Genomic DNA, 13,721 nt, shown 5'->3' on the forward strand with positions numbered 1-13,721 from the left:
AGGAACTAAGCCAGGCAATGGCAATATAGATCACCCTGCTATTGCAATGTTCCCTTCTCCTCTGCTCTCCTACACATCTCTGAAAGCCTTGTCCACATACTACCAATTTTTTTTTCTAGCAGAACTAATTTGGTTTCAAAATATATTTTATTCTGGAAAACAAGAATTCCTCAATATATATATATATAAAAACAAATATATATATATATATATATATATATATATATTTGTTTTTTTGGGTCACACCTGGTAGTGCTCAGAGGTTACTCCTGGCTCTATGCTCAGAAATCGCTCCTGGCAGGCTCAGGGGACCATATGGGATGCCGGGATTTGAACCACCATCCTTCTGCATACAAGGCAAATGCCTTACTTCCATGCTATCTCTTCAGCCCCAGAATCCCTCAATATTAATAATGAAACAAAATAAATCAAAATAAAATAAAATGAACAACAGACACAGCAGTAAAAGCTGACATTAGTGATGGGAATGCTCTGGACAAACAGTTACCTATAGTCTCCGTCTTTTTGTTTTGTTTTGTTTTTGTGGGGCCACACCTGACAGCTCTCAGAGATTGCTCCTGGCTCTGCACCCCTGGCAGGCTCAGGGGGCCACATGGGATGCTGGGGATCAAACCAGATCCATCCTGTGTTGGCAACATAAAAGGCAAATGCCCTACCACTGTACTATCACCTCAAAGTCTCAGTATTTTAATGGGAATATTTATAATGTTTAAAATGCCAAAGAGATAATCAAATAGGTAGGCCTCTTGCCTTACATGAAGCTGACCTGGCAGGCTCAGGGGGTCATATGGGATGCTGGGGATCAAACCAGGTCCATCTTGTGTTGGCAACATGAAAGGCAAATGCCCTACCACTGTACCATCACCTCAAAGTCTCAGTATTTTAATGGGAATATTTATAATGTTTAAAATGCCAAAGAGATAATAAAATAGGTAGGCCTCTTGCCTTACATGAAGCTGACCTGGGTTTAATCCCTGGCATCCTAAGCACTGCCAGGAGTAATTCTGTAATGCAGAGTTAGGAATAATCCCTTAGTATCACTGGGCAAGGCCTCAAAACAGACAAAATTGTTGAAGATCCCCATCAATTGAAAAGAAGTAAATATAACTATAATTACCTATGTCACAAAATATTAAGGTACTGTTTAAAAATTGAGGTTGGGGTACATATTCTCCAAGACATATAAAAGGAAACTACAAGTCACAAAATATCATGCTCCTACATGTGTACAGAGAACAAAGCCATCAACCTCACACTTCTCTGTGTATGAAAATATGTATGCAAAAGTATAGTGAATGTTCCACAAGATCACATCCCTGGCTAGTAGTGGAGTGAGGGACTGTGAGAGGCACAAGGGGATCTCTAGTAACCAGCTCAAGTGCACTCCCAGAACTTTGAGGAAGCCTTAGAAACAACCAGAGAACCCAGCCTTACAGGGATCAGAGTTGATTGGAGATCTAAGACTTTCCTTTCTTACTAGCCTCCCAAGGTTGGCAGTCAACAACAGTTAGTGGGACTTACTAGTACATAGAACAACTTTGTACTGGATTGACCCAAGTTCAATTCCTGGCATCCCATATGGTCTCACCAAGCCCCACCAAGAGTGAGTCTTAACCAGGAATGCTGGCAGAAATGGGGTGCAGAGCTGACCTGGGTCCCCACCACTAGCATGGGCAAGTCCTTCACCTCTGAATCTTAATGACTTCATCTGTACCATGGGATGATGCCTACCCGATGAGGCAACCTTATCACTTGGCTTGGTAATTGCTGAATAAATGATGGTAGTGATGATAAATAAAGCAGAAAAAAAAACAAAGGTCTTTCTTAGTAGGCTGTCAAGGCAGAAGGAACCAAAATCAAGATAAAGAGGCTTTGCCCAGGCTTTTCCTTAAATGTTTCCACTTACTAGAACTTATTTATTATGAATAAATGTATATTATTAGCTCAATTTGACAAAGGAGAAGAGGTTTTCATTCAAATTTGGGTCAAATGTCCTTACTGGCATTTTGCAAGAACCCTGCATGCAATGGTAGTGCCCAGAACAAGTTCTACAGGTGTCTGGTGCCCAGGCCTCAGGCCAGGCTGCCAGAGCACACACATCTGTCTGCAGGGACAATGCCCAGCCAATTCTTTATCTCTGTCCATATTCTCAGTCCTTCTCCAACTCACACCAACATCAGCAGCTGTAGTTCCTGAGCACTGGAGTCCTGAGGCCAGGTACTAGGCTAAAACAGGCAGAATCCTTCCCACACGGTTCTTACATGTGGTAGGGAGCAGAAAGGCATGCAGCTGAACAATGGTTAAAAAAAAAGTATGTGATTTTCATACAAGGGAAGAGCTGAACACTAGTGGGGAAACAAAAAGAGGGGCACAGGCACTCTTGAAAAGCTCTGGAATCCCCCCATCCATAACTTGTCCCCAACTATGACCCTATATCTCCACCACTGACACCACCCTCCGATGTACTGTCAGCAGATGGGGACACTTGGTGAATTCTCAGCTGGGGACTCCTCCCCTCTGTGCCTCAAACTGTGGGCCCCAGGCAGATAACTGGCCCCCATGTCTAGTTTGGGGGCAATTCTGAACAAGTTAGCAACATTTCTGTTGGACATGCATTTTATTACTCTTGGATAACTAGAAGTGGAATATGCTGGGTCATGTGCTAAGTATATGGACAACTTTTATAAAAACACAACATAACTATCCTTATGAATAGTTAGGCCTCCTCTAGCTGGAGGAGAGGTTGACTTGCTCCAATCCTTTCAGCACTTCCTGGAATGCCTGACACTCAGCCTCAGTTTCAGTTGTGCTAGGTTACATGGATACGTTTAGGTTTTGTTTTGTTTTGGGATCAAGCACCTGGTGATGTTCAGGATCAATCCTGGAGGGCTCAGAAGACCATATAGGGTGTCCGGAATTGAAGCTGGGTGCACCTTACTTGTTTTACTACATCTCTGACCATCTTTGCACACATTTGTTAAATGTAGCTGTAATGTAGGAGATCCAATTCTTTCCCTCATGAGTTGGCATGTTAGCAGGGAAGAAAACACATGTATATTTCATCAGGGATCATGCCAGTGCTCCTAGGAGACACACCAGCTGTGTGGCTGGAGGAAAGTAAAACTAGGGAGGGACTCAAAATGAGACATCAGGAAGCCCTGACATCTGAGTTGAGAATTGAAGCAGTCAGGCAGTAGAAATGTAGGGAAGGAAAAAGTATACAGGATCAAGGTATAAAACAGGCAAAACCCAAGTGTGGACCAACCCTAGGGCACAATAGATGAGGGAGGCAGCAACAAGGAGCGGAGAAGATGGTAGAAAACACCCAAGAACAGGTAGAGGCAGCTTTGGGGAGAACTGTGGGGAACAAGCCTCAACTTTTAGGACAGGGGTGGGCCAGCACAGAGCAGACAGCTGTAGTGTCCAGAGACAGGCAGAAATCAGGGGCCGAGAAGGCACCAAGGATGCTCAGCAGCTGGGCACTTCACGTAAGTTGCGTTCTGGGTGATAAATTTTGAGAGAGGATCTCCAATCAATTCTTTGTTGCTCTCACTTCAGAAACCCCAAGAACTCCCTCTCTCCCTTCTTCCACATCCAGCAGGGCTCAGGGTTTTACTCCTGGCTCTACACTCAGATCACTCCTGGCATGGTCCAGGTGTCTATATAATGTGCTATCTCTCCAGGCCTGGGAACACTAGTGTCCTATAACTTGATCATCAGAACATCCGTAACTTGATCATTAGAGCACCAGTATCAAGATGAACACCCAACCCTGAGAAGTTGTCCCGGTAAACTGTGGTGGACTATTTGGAGTCAGATGAACCCGAATGCCTCCCCCCCCCCCCCAATGCATGTGTGTGCATGAATTCTATAGTTAACCGCTCAGCCTTCAGTGAGGCAGCTTATGAACATTTGACTTGGGTCAGGCATAATAGAAATGTGGCTTAGAATCTCTGCCTTCCTAGTATATAGCCACAAGTTCAAATTCCCAGTGTCCCAAGCCACAATCTGAGTAGCTCTGCTGCCTGCAGTCTCTTCTCTCCAAGCAATTTCCAGTCACGCAACAGCCAAATGTCTGTAAGCTCCATAGAAGGTGAGCAAGACTCAAAGAGATATGAGCACCAAGGCCAAGAAATATGTAAGTGGGCACTGCAGTGGCCCCTGTGAGCATCACAGCCATAGAGTGTGCAACACAACTGAAAGTGCAGCTCCCTCAGCAAATACAGTGAGCAAGAAACACAACCAAAGGAGCACAAACCTTGGTGAGTACCACGACCAAGTGTGTGAGTATTGAGATCTGCTGTGTAATACACATGAGTGGAAATGTGGGTCCCAAAGCCAGGTGGGTGTGCAAGTCCCTGTTATCCTAATAACATTATTGAAGGGGAGGAAATTAAAATGAAATCATTTAAAAATTATAAAGAGGTCCTAACCTGGCTGAGCTCATGCCTTTGGAGAAAGGAAACTGAGGCCAACACACGAGAATGGTTTGCTCAGGGTTGAGTGTCCTTCCCTTCCAATCTAAACCAAACCACCCCCTTTCCAAAGGCCCAGGAGAAGCCATGACCACTGCACTTACTTTATTGATTACCACAGCAGCTAACATACTCAAAATGGGCCAGAGACATCAAAGCAAGAAAACCTCAGCTTTGCAGCCTTGTCAAATTGGGCCAAGGTTTTTAGCTCTATCTAAAAACCATTAAGTACTGCATTAATAATGATTTCTCTGGCCTCCTCTACGTTGACAGAGGCCTTTAAAGGGGCACCCAGGGTGACCCAGTTCTTTTTAAAAGATATAACTTGAGGTCCAACTCAGGATTTGGCTACTTCTCCTACTGAGCAGAAGGCCCCATGAACCTCAGCCCCGACACCCCCTCATCAGATCTGTGGCTCAGCTCTGTAGGCCAGGGTTATTGTCCCAGGGATAGAGCTGTGAGGGGAAGTTGCAAGGCCTTTCTGACAGAGCCCCGGAACAGGAAGCCTGAGCTGAGGGGCTGAAGGCTCAGCTTCTTCTGAGACCTCTCTCCTTAGCTTGTGGAAGGCTTCTCTCCATATCTCTTCACAGGGCTAGGTCTGAGACACATGTTCCTGAATGCAGATCTCCCCATGGGGAAGAGAACTGGAGTACCACTGGATTTGTGTCCATCCGAATGACCTGTTGAACCTGCCCAAAGACCCTTTCTCCACACAAGGTTAGATTTAGATATACAGGGAGTTAGGACTTGTAAAATTCCTTTCATTGCACCCAGAGTCCCAGAAAGATCAAATCCAAATGTCTCCTCCTTACAAAGCCTGTGGCATCATTCACCTCTGGCTTCAGAAAGTGAGGAGGAACTTTCCTTCACTCATATGGGGAAAGTAATGTTTTGGTCAAGGACTAAGAGGCCAACGTCTCACATCCATCTAAGCAGGGCCAGGCCTGGGACACCTGTACCATCACTGTAGGTTTCCTACAGCCTCCAGACCCCAAGTCCCATGTACTTCTCCAGCCACATTCCACTGGACTGGAATGGGCAATGGCTGCCTGAGCAGGGAATAAATATATTGGGTCTAGAATCATGTGAGTGACTTCATTGGGATCATACTGAAATCACATAAGTGGCTAAAGGATCATGCTGAAAACTGACTCCCTGCTAAATGCATCTTTGGGAACATGGCAGCTCTATTTTCCTGGTACTATCAGCAAATTCTCTCAGCCAGTGCCCAGGCCAGAGCATATTCTCAGAGCTGCAGAATGGGGTCTGGGCCTGTCAGGATACACTGTGGCTCCTTCTCAGGGTCACCTTCTCTGGAAAAGAAAAAGTGACCCTGCAGATCCCTCTTGCTCAGGCAATTGATGTAGTACTTAATAGCACATTTATCTAGTCTCTCGTACAATGGATACTGTTTAGGTAAAGGTTAGCTCTAATGAATGAATGAATTTAAAGGAAGAGCAGACAAAGATGCACAAGAAATGAGCGTCCTAAAATGGTCAGCGACCGACTCATGGCTCTACCCTGGCATAATACTGACACTTTAGATCAGGGTCTAACTTTTATTCCCTCTGCTTCTTTGAGAGAATTAAGAGAGACAGTGCAGAGAAGAAAGTGCTTGCCTCGCACCTGATAGAGCCAGGTCCAATGCCCAGCACCACATACTATGGTCCTTATCACCTTAGTCCACCTGGGCTTGAAAAAAGTAAAATGATAATTTCTAATACAACAGGATAATAAAAAAAATAAACATCACCTAACAGGATTCTTTACAAGATAATGCAATACAGGCTGGTAGCCTTGTGTGCATCAGATGTCCTGTGAGATGCTCATAAACAGACACACACCAATTGCAGACATTCAAGTGAGGTACCTATGGGGCCTCAACTGGTATCTTAACCCAAGTGCAGGAAGCAGTTTTGGTGAACACTCTACTTGACATGAAGTAAAATTGGGGCTTTTGCAGGGCCAACACCTCCTCTCCTGACCCAACTTTCAGTTCAAACCTGCTGGCTCTCATAGTGCAGCATCTCCACTAGCCCAGACCACATCACTGTCATTTCTCAGGGTGCTGTGAGAAATGTTAGTGTCCTGCCATCCAGACCATATTGGTCCTACCGGGCTGCTCAGCAGAGTGGGGCAACTGCACTCAACCCAGGCACGGTGAACTTCCTGACAGCCATCTTGGACACTAAGTCTAGCCACCACCAGCCTGGAGCCTCCTTATCTGGAAAATGTGGACCTTGATGGTTTAAGAAGGCAAAGTGCTGTCGGGAAGGCCCAGGATGGCCATGGGAGTTGCTAAGTGGGAACAGTACATGGTTTTGACCTTTCCTTCTTTCTTACACATGGGGGCACCACTGATCAATCATAGCTCTGCATCCACTGAGCCTGGGCTGAGCTCCAGCTGAATTTCCAACCAGCCTGTGTTTTCATTGAGATGAAAGAAGTGGATTCATGAAGTTCACACAAAACTGTTTTGATAGCCACAACTTTTCTTCTCTTCTCAACTTGTCCAAGACTCCATTCCCCAGCCTGATCACAGATTTGTTTGGTTTTGGTTTGGGCCACACCCAGTAGTGTTCAAGGGTAACTCCTGGCTCTGTATCAGGAATTGCTTCTGGCTCAGGGACAACACAGGAGATGCCAGGGATTGAATCCTGGTCTGCTGCATGCCAAGCAAGGACCCTATCCACTGTACTACTGCTCCAACCCTGAATTACAGCTTTTCCTTTGGGACTCTGCCTCTTCGCTACAGCCCAAGTGGTTCAAATAAGCACACCTGGTTGATGTGCGTCCTCCAGAGGCCTCAACTGGTCTGACCAGCTGGAAGTGGCAAGTCAAAATCTGTTGGAACATTTGGGATCATCTGGAAGGATTTTATATTGGACGGGTGGGCATCCATCTCTTTCCTTACCTGTAAGGAGTCTGACAATGCAGCCAGCTAAGTGGCGGGAGGTGGGGGTGGCTGCAGAGTCAAGAAACAGATGCACATCTGATAACATCATTCAAATTGGAATCGGTAGTGCCTGAAGCCCATTATTTCCTGTACTCAGCAATTATGAGAACATACTAGTTACCTTTCTAGATTACTTGTCAATGAGTCATGATTTTATCAATTATTTTGACTAATTTATCTCTCTTGTGCTAAAAAAAAAAAAATCTAGTGTTCCTACTGCTTTTTAATTTCCCCTTAGTACAAAAGTCCTGAAAAGGCCTCTTGGACACCACTAAGAAGAGTAACTGAAACCTAGCAGCCAGGTTGCCCAATAGTCTGCATCGCCTTCTAGAACTACATTCTTCACTAGTGTCTGACGGGAGGCTCCAGTGAGGGAACTCAAGGCCATCCACATGTCTGCTACATTCACAGGGGGCAGAGAGTACTCAGCAGAGGAGTCCACTGAGTCTCTTCCCAAATGTGCTTGCCACATAATTACCGAATTTAATCAAATGGTTCAAAAACAGAAGATAGGAGAAAAAGCTGGTGGATACTAGCTCAAGATGGCTGTGAAGGACGTAATTAGTTGAGCTCCTAAACACACACACACACACACACACACACACACACACACACACACACACACACACACACACACACACACACACACACACATGCCCTTGCTGTCAAATTGTGTGTGAATGACATAATAGTAAAAAGACTGGGAGAGACTGGCAAGAATCTGGAAGGATCCTGACCTTATATTACTTATCAAGAGTCTAACATTTTGAACCAGAGAGACATGCTTTGCATATAGGAGGTCCAGGTTTGATCCCCAGTACTGGACGGTACAAGCAAAGAGCCAGAAGTAGCCTGAGCATTGCTGTGTGTGACCCTAAAACCAAAACAAATTCCATGTGGACTCAACTGAATGGAATGTGAAAATGGATACCCCACTCCTCTGTGGTAAGTATGGACTTTGCCTGCACCATTGCAGTCCTGTAGTGAGAGGCTGAACAAAGTGAAGACCTTAGCCTATGCTTTAATGAAAGAGACTGAGCCTCATACACAATGACTGAGTACCATTGCTGACCTCCTATGACATCCCCACTTCAGCCCTCCACCCCACAACACCACTCTCATCCACAGTAGAAGAAGTAATGCCTGCCAGGGACCATCAAATCGCAAAAGCCAGAGTCTATGGGACAATGCAAGTCACTCCTCGTGGCTGCTGTCTCTATAATCAACTGTCAAAAAAATATGATGCACCTGGGGCCAAAGTAATAGCACAGCGGTAAGGTGTTTGCCTTGTACATGGCCAACCTGGGAGGGACCCGGGTTCAATCCGCAGCATTTCATACGTCCCCCGAGCCTGCCAGGAGCGACTTCTGAGCTCAGAGCCAGGAGTAACACCTGAGTGCCGCCTGGTGTGGCCAAAAAACTAAAAAGTAAATATGATGCACAATAAGGTATTTTGGTCAGACATTCAGGTAAGGTTTATTACACTGTATTGTTATCATTACTCAATTGTATTAGTGATTGTTATTCATCTTTTATAAGTTAAACTTGACCACAAACTTGGCCAATATCTGGTTCAGTGCTATACATGTTTCATTCTGGCACCCATGGGAGTGTGGGAACATGTTCCTGTGGATAAGAAATGTCAACTAAAGTGTCTTTTTTTGGGGTTTTTGGGTCACACCCAGCAGCACTCAGGGGCCACTCCTGGCTCTATGCTCAGAAATTGCTCCTGGCAGGCTCAGGGGACCATATGGGATGCTGGGATTCGAACCACCGACCCTCTGCATGCAAGGCAAATGCCTTACCTCCATACCATCTTTCCGGCCCCAACTAAGATGTCTTAATTTTCAGGGGAGGGAATTGGAGCTCAGGGGCTGGAGCAATATTACAGTATTTAGGGCATTTGTCTTGTAGGTGTTTCAATGTGTTCTCGGCATCCAATATGGTTCCCCAAGTCCAACTAGAGTTCTTTTCTGAGCTCAAGCCAGAAGTGTGCCCTGAGCACTGCCAGGTGAGAACCCAAAATCAAAATTTAACCCACCATGAAAAAAACAAAAACAAAACAAGGGCCGGAACATGGTGCAGTGGTAGTGCATTTGCCATGCCAGGACAGGCTTCGATTTGATCCCCCAGCATCCCATATGGCCCCCCAAGTCAGGAGTGATTTCTGAGTAAGTAGCCAGGAGTAATCTCTGAGCATCACCGGGTATGACAAAACAAAAAGAAAACAAAACAAAACAGAAAAAAACTAGAGCTCAGAAAGAGCAGGAGGGGAATCACCCATGAACCTGGAACAACTGGGACAAACTGGGAGCCCCCCAGATCCCTAGCTAATGTTCTTGCCAAATTATAGGTCATTTCTTTCTCCTACACCAAAAAAATTCTGCATTACCTACTGTCCCTGGCCCCCTAAGAAGAATAGTAAGTCTCCTGGGCATGTATTATCTTACTCCACTTTCTCCTTCCTACCCCACGGGCTGCAGACAGCCCCTTTCTTGAGGGACCTGGGAAGCTTCTTGCAGTGGTGCCAGTAGAGGTGCTGTGGCTCCAAGATGTCCTGGTCAGTGCTGTAAGGCTACTATCCTCCTGGCACCACAGTCTTGGGTGTCCCTCTCCTTGCCACCAAACTAGAGATCCTGGCAACTGTCAGGAGCTGCCATTGTGTGTCGCATGTACTTTCAAGACAAGAAAACATAGGTTTGACTCTGAGACCTGGGAAGGCTCATGAGAGGTACTGGAGGGGACTGCACTGCCCGGTATGCACCCCCATCCCATACACACGCTGTGAGCAATTGCGGTCAATTCCAGGTACTTGAATTCAAGAGCCTCTTGAGATCAGAGTAGAATGACAGGTGAAGTGTGAAGCTGTGGGGAAGCCATGGCAAAGGTGTGCAGGAGGCCCTGGCCCGCAGCCTACATGTTGCAGGCAGTTTTCCAGTCTCAGTGTCTCCCGGGAACCAGGCTAGGTTTGAGTTTCCACCCTGGGGCCTCTGCTCTTGGCAGCTCCCCATGCCAGAATACCTGCTGTGTGGTTGTCACCTGGCAGGGTCTGTCTCCTACAGGGTCTCTCCCTGCAGCCACTTTGCTAGCCCTACCCCCCACAGCCACTATCCTAGATGCACACTGAGGCCTCTTCACAGTACCCCTTCTTTATAGAGCAACTGGACTTGTCACAAGGGCTCCACCACGGCAGAGCAGGGGTTCTTGTCTGTCTCTAGTCCTACATGCACCCAGCACACAGTCTGTGCTCACTAAACAAAAGGGGACAAAGGTGGCAGCACCTCCCAGGCTGTGAGGGCCACAAAGGCTGTAGGCTACAGCAAAGGTATTTCTTCTGGGCTGCCCCAAGCTATCCCCATGAGCCACTGTTCAACTTGGTGGGGACAAGTCTATGGGGTGTCTAGAAAGGGTTCTTTCCTATTTCCAGGCCCCATTTTGAGGTCAAGAGTGAAGAGATACTATTGCACAAACCACCTGACATTAACTCTCACTGTTTCATCGCTTTACCGAGAAAGACATTTTATCAGTCGCTGAAGGGCAGACACAAAAATAGACTGCTGGGGATCAAATGCCACCCTCAGCTGTTGTCCTAGCACTAAGGAGGACCTGTGGTCTGGGCCCTCAGGAAGGAGCAATAGGGTGAGAGGAGGAAGGTACCAGGATACTCAGCAGTCAACAATGATCTCTTATGTCTTATTTTGTTTTGGGCCATTTCCAGCAGTACTTCTTGGAAATGGCAACAGAGATAGAACTGGGATCAGCCACACAAAACCCAAATGCCCTGCCCACTGTGCTATCTCCCTGGCTTCAAAGATCACATTTTAAGGCAATGTGTGGGGAAAACATCAAAACTATTGCCAAAAAATCACCTTGGGCAAAATATCCAACTTCTTACACCCGGTGATGCTCAGGTTACTCCTGGCTCTGCACTTAGAAATTGCTCCTGGCTTGGGGGACCAAATGAGATGATGTGGGGATTGAACCTCGGTCTGTCATCCTGGGTCAGCAGCATGCAAGGCAAATGCCCTACCACTGCACCGTTGCTCTGGCCCCAAAATATCCAACTTCTACATGAATTCTGGGTCAGCATACTCATTGTTCTTTTGTCTCAGTTGCTTATATGGTGTTACATGGCACTGGATACTGTGCTCAATGTGGTTTTTTTTTATTTATTTATCTATTTGTTTGTTTTGTTTTGGGGGCCACACTCAGCAGTGTACAGAGCTTACTCCTGGCTCTGCACTTAGGAATTATCCTGGCAGACTCAGGTGACTATATGGGATGCTGGGGATCTAACCTGGGTCAGCTGCATGCCCTGCCTGCTATGCTATCACTCTGACCCCAACATTATTATTTTTAAACGTTGCATCAAAATATTATTTATCTTGACAACTGATATTTCCTGCATCTCTGCTCCCTCAGGTCCAGAAAGAGAGTGAGATTCCATATGTGGAGTCAAGGAAGAAATCCAAAGGGCTAGACTAGAGTGTTTATTTGCTCTGCAAATAAACAGGAGCCAAATGATCTGTGGCATGGTCAACCTAGGAATGACTCCTCCAACTTCAAATAAGTATGAGTGTATGTAGGAGAGAGAAAGGGAGGGGAGATAGAGAGGAGAGGAGGAAAAAGGAGAAAAAGAGAAGAGAGGAGGGGGAAAGAGGGGAGGAGAGAAAAGAAGGGTAGTGAAGAAAAAAGAATAGGTGTGTCCAGAGGAGATAAGAGGAGTGGAGAGAAGGGACAAGAGAAGAGAGGAGAAAAGAAGGGACAGAGTGAGCAGATGTGCAGATACCTGAACTGATGAGATGTGAGCTCATCTTCCATCACCTTATCCTGGGGTCTCCATTTCCACAGCTATCCAATGCTGCTATGTATGGATGTCCTGGTCCCAGCCCTGTCCAATGAGGTATAGGGTGGGTATTAAGTATTATATAAGTTCTAAGGTGTTGTCTGCAGATAAAGGAAGCATTCAGTTTTGCAAACTTTTTCAAAGCACTTGCCCTGTTTATGATGAAAGGAATGAGCTTAACTGAGTGAATAGGTTTTGTTTTTTTTTTTTTTTTTTTTTAAAGAAAAGGGACATTCTGGAAGATTCTATGGTGTTCTCTAGGTGCTAGAACATGACCTGTGGTCAGGTGCCCTGAATGGCAAGGCAAGCAAAGGATCCAAGTTCCTCTGAGAAGTATTCACATATTCTAATCAAACTGTGGCACCACAAAGTGGCAGCAGGCATCTTCCTCTCTGTGTTCTGTGATTTCCTCAATATCCCAAGGCCAGGGCCAAGGGAAGACAGGCCTGTTTCAGTTACCCCCTGTGTCACATGGAAAAAGTCACGGCCTTTGGAGCAAACGTTCTGGAAATGGACAGTGGTAACAGTTTACATTGCTTGTAACCTGACAGCCACTAACTGTACCCTGCCTGATAAGTGGTAAAAGGGTCAACTCTGCAGCATGGATTCTTCCTACAGTAAGACAAAATAAACATTAAATAGCATCAGAGAGATTGTACAGGGGCAGGTGCTTGCCTCACACACAGCCAACCAGGATGGATTTGAGCATATAGTTTCCTGAGTACCACCATGGTGTGTCCTGAGCACTAAGCCCTGAGCACTGCTGCTTGTGTCCCCCTCCCTCCATAAAATAAGAGCTATCAGACACCTTAAAAAAAAAACCGGCAGCACACTCCAAACAGTAATGCTTTGGGGTCCTGCTGGCAGCCACCCATTTCTATGCCCCCTGCTGTGCCTGGCAGGAAAGGTGAGGAAGATGACCAGGCCTTGGCTGTGAAGAGTGCCTGCCTGTTAAGACAGTTATAAATAACCCAGAAAGAGGCAGAAAGGGGATCCTGGCAGGAGTGTGAAGGGCAGGCAGCCCCTTCGTGGCATTTGAAGAAATGTCACACTCCACAGGCTGGCCAGCAAGGGGCCAGCTCACATCTCGAGCCCCTTGTAGCACAGAGCTGAGTGTGGGCACTCAGCTATGGGCACCCTTGCAATGATTGATGCCTGGGGGCTCTGAGCAAGGGGGAAACAGAGGGTAGATGGAGGGGTTGAGGGGAGCTGAGCAGTGCCCCCTAGCCACCCCCAGGCCAGATGGGACTGTCATAGCAGCCTGGGTTTGTCAGCTGTCATACAACCCATCCTGAGGCCAGTGACTCAGCACTGGCGGCTCAGCCCCCAAACTGGCCCGCTGATCCCTCCTGGCCCATCTGGCCCTGCAGTTCCCACACTGGGCTCCCTGGGGAAGCCCTGCCTGCTTTCCGCCCCCACAGCC

General features: G+C 46.6%; 1 protein-coding gene across 1 annotated transcript in view; it reads right to left on the reverse strand.

Moving 5' to 3' along the window:
- PPARGC1B (PPARG coactivator 1 beta) overlaps positions 1 to 13,721 on the reverse strand; it is a 105,684-nt gene that overhangs the window by 27,418 nt on the left and 64,545 nt on the right. The window lies entirely within an intron of this gene.

This window comes from Suncus etruscus, chromosome 4, assembly GCF_024139225.1.
Source record: "Suncus etruscus isolate mSunEtr1 chromosome 4, mSunEtr1.pri.cur, whole genome shotgun sequence".
Lineage (NCBI taxonomy): Eukaryota > Metazoa > Chordata > Mammalia > Eulipotyphla > Soricidae > Suncus > Suncus etruscus.